Consider the following 4168-nt stretch of genomic DNA (forward strand, 5'->3'; position numbering starts at 1 on the left):
TCACAAAACATAAGCACAAAACGTAGTGAGTTTTCCCTAAACTACCACATACAACAAAACTCATATAATAGCTATGGTTTATCAGCAACCCTGGAGACCACCCCAAGTCTCAGTGGGAAAACAGCACGCCCAGTGGGTTATCAGCAACCCTGAAGGCTACTCGAAGTCTCAGTAGGCAAATAACACGCCCAATAGGTTATCAACAAACTTAGAGACTAATCGAAGTCTCAGTATACACATTAACACATATCACAATAACAACAATTAAGACCCAACTAGTCAGCACATATGTACTACCACAGAGACCCACACAACATGCAAGAGTTACAAACATAGCTAGCATCCTACACACATAATTTAGTGAGTTGATATTGGTGCCTTCGACTGTCACACCCCCAAACCTGAACGGCGGAAACGTTCGGGGGCGGATGACTTCATGTGGTAACGTAACAAATGAATACATAGTAAAGAAAGCAATACAACCATCATATATATATAATTGAAAGTTTACATTTGTCAAAAGTTACATGTTCAAAACTCAATTACAATATGATGTCAAAATACGAGATTAAACTGGCGCCGCAGCATCCCTTCATCAAAAGCGAAATGCATACCTGAAATTACTGATTTCCTGGGACATACAAGAAATTTTGAAAGAGTAGATCAGCATTTAAGCTGGTGAATTTCATAAGTATTTAAATGACAATGTTTAAATGAAATGAAATGTTTTATCTTTGTTTGTATGTGTTTAGAAAATCCTATATTTTCTACTAGCATAAAAGTAGCCTTCATTCAAGACCAATGTTTGTTTCCAAAATGTATGTAAAGGTAAAATAATAAATGAGTTTGAAAACCTTGTAAATCAATGCGTTTTTAATACCCCTTGTGAGTTTTATAACCATACTATTGACTCGAAATGCCTATACACAACGTTCTTCAGGCGTTGGAATGTTATGACGTTTGTCACCCCAAACGGTGGACTGCAGCTAACAGTCAGGGCGCGGGTTGTCAAGCCCGTATAGATCTATACACAAACACCATGTTCCCCCTCCAAGGGATTCTGGTATATAATACAGGACTTGAAATGTGTACTCGAACGTACATGAAGTTAGTGTCTCACAAATCCGTGGTATAAAAACAGATCTACTTGTTAAAATGTTACGTTTGTTCTTGTATACAAAAGTAAACTTCTTGAAAATATATGTTTCTAGTACCTAAGAGTTAGAAATCTGTTCGTAAAACTATACCTATTATAGTTTTAAAAAGTGTGCTTTGTTTGTTTAGAAATACTTAGGAAAAGAATAATTTGTTTATGAAAGCATAAATTTTTGGTGTAGAGTCTAAGATAGAACAGAATAATTTAAGAATAGTTTAGTTTTATACATGTATTACAACAACTTTATATTTTAAAAGATCGAATGCTATTGTAACATATGTTATATATTTATATATAAAAGTTCCTTTAAAAGTTTATAAATCGAATGTGATTTGAATATTTAACATTATATAAAAGAGTTTCTTTATGTAACACACGATAATACTCGTGTGTTTTACTTGTAATCCCCCCTTGAAAGCATATAAAAGTATTTAGAATAATTAAAACGGTTGATTAAGGGGTATGAAACTCACTTGAAAGTTTTGGAGATAGCGAGATGGAAAACCGGGGAGAGTTTCGTCTCGGGAAACGGATTTTCCTCGGGATTCTCGGGAATCTCGGGAGTAAAATCGACCTTCGGGACTTGAGCCAAGAAGACCAGAGCTTCGGGTTTGAACGGACACGGAAAACGAGGCAAAGTAGAGAGAGAGAAGAGAAATGAGCCCTTTCCTTGCAAACCCTCGTATGCTATTTATAGGGAGGCTGGTCTGCCTCGGTACGCGGGGCGTACAGGAGTACGCGGCGCGTACGCGTACGTCATGCGTGACCGAGGCCTCGACTGCCTCGGCTTCGGATGGGACGGGTCGCTGGGTACGCGGGTCGGATGGGACGGGTCGCTGGGTACGCGGGTCGGATGGGACGGCGAGTCGGATGGTGCGACGTGGACGATCAGAGGCCGCTTCTCTCGGTTACGCGGGGCGTACAGGAGTACGCGGCGCGTACCTCGGATGAGGGCGCTGACTCCTCTTCGGATAATATCTGAATTTTGATTAAAATAAATAATTAATTTATTTAATAACTTCAAAAATTCATATCTTCTTCATACGAACTTCGTTTTCGATGGTCTTTATATCTTCGTGTAGGTGAGACTACGCTCTACAACTTTCGTTTAGACTCCGTCGGCAAATTCCAAAATTATTTTTATTATTGTTTTTATTATTTAATAACAATCCATCGTGTTTGAGGGAATTTCTTTGAAAGTTCATAACTTCGCTATATGAAGTCGGATTTGGGCGATCTTTTTACGTACGATCATGGTTCAAAGACATTAAATCATAGAAAGAAATTAAGTAGAACTTATTTATACATTTTATTACGCATAAGTGGTTACAATACTTGACCCATTTTGGTCGTTACAAAGAGTTGAAGTATCGGGTTGTCACATCATCCCCCCGTTAGAGAGAATTTCGTCCCGAAATTTAAAGTAGTAAAGATACTAGTGAACATGAAAGAGATGAGGGTACTTTTGTTTCATCTGATCTTCGCGTTCCCACGTGAATTCGGGTCCCCGCTTGGCGTTCCAGCGAACCTTCACGATGGGTATGCGACTTTGTTTTGTTTGTTTGACCTCTCGGTCCATGATTTCTACTGGTTCTTCCACAAAGTTGAGGCTCTCGTTGATCTCGATTTCGTCGAGTGGGATAACAAGAGTCTCGTCGGACAGACACTTTTTCAAGTTTGAGACGTGGAAGGTTGGATGGATGTTACTAAGTTCGCACGGTAGGTTAAGCTTGTAAGCCACAGGGCCGATTCTGGCAAGAATCTCGAAAGGCCCTATGTATCTTGGATTTAGTTTCCCACGCTTTCCAAATCATATTAAACCCTTCCACGGTGAGACCTTTAATAAGACGTGGTCTCCTACCTGGAATTCCAAAGGTTTCCTCCTTTGGTCAGCGTAGCTTTTCTATCGGTCTCTTGAGGCTTTCAATCGTTCACGAATCTGAACGATCCTCTCTGTTGTTTCATGTATGATCTCCGGACCGGTGAGAGTGCTTTCAGGAACTCTTCTTCCAGCTAACTGGGTATCGCCCACTTCAGTCCAGCACAGAGGGGATCTGCACTTTCGACCATAGAGGGCTTCAAACGGAGCAGCCTTTATGCTTGTATGATAACTATTGTTGTATGAAAATTCGACAAGGGGTAAATGAATATCCCATGCCTTTCCAAAATCAATCACGCAGGCTCTCAGCATGTCTTCTAAAGTTTGTATCATTCTCTCACTTTGTCCGTCTGTCTGTGGGTGGTAGGCTGTACTCATGTCCAGCCTAGTTCCCAGGGAACTTTGTAGTGACTGCCAGAACCTTGAAGTGAATCTACTATCTCGATCGGAGATAATGGATATCGGAACACCATGCAGTCGCACTACTTCCCTTAAGTAAGTTCTTGTAAGCTTCTCCATTTTGTCAGTCTCCTTGATGGGTAAGAAATGCGCGGATTTGGTCAGTCTGTCGACAATGACCCATATGGTATCGAGTCCACTTGTCGTCTTGGGTAATTTGGTTATGCAGTCCATAGTAATCCGCTCCCATTTCCATTCCGGTATCTCTGGCTGTTGTAGTAGTCCTGACGGTTTCTGATACTCGACCTTAACCTTAGTGCAAGTAAGACATTTACTCACGAAGGTAGCAATTTCTGCTTTCATGTTAGGCCACCAGTACAGTTTCTTAAGATCCAGATACATTTTATCTGAACCCGGGTGAACGGAATATCTTGAGTTGTGAGCTTCAGTCATGACTATGTTTCTGAAACCACCATGTTTTGGGGTCCAGATTCGGTCCATGAGATAGTAGGCTCCGCCACCCTTGACTTCTAAATTCTTCTCCATTCCTCGCAGGGATTCACCCGCCACAGTTTCGGGTTGCAAAGCTTCCATTTGTGCTTCCTTAATTTGTGTGGATAAGTGGGAATGGATAGTCATGGTCAGAGATTTGACCCTCCGACCAGTGTATTCCTTTCGACTGAGGGCGTCGGCTACTACGTTGGCCTTTCCAGGATGATATCGAATCTCACATT

The sequence above is a fragment of the Lactuca saligna genome, chromosome 4 (assembly GCF_052625555.1).
Source record: "Lactuca saligna cultivar CGN05327 chromosome 4, ASM5262555v1, whole genome shotgun sequence".
Taxonomy (NCBI): Eukaryota; Viridiplantae; Streptophyta; class Magnoliopsida; order Asterales; family Asteraceae; genus Lactuca; species Lactuca saligna.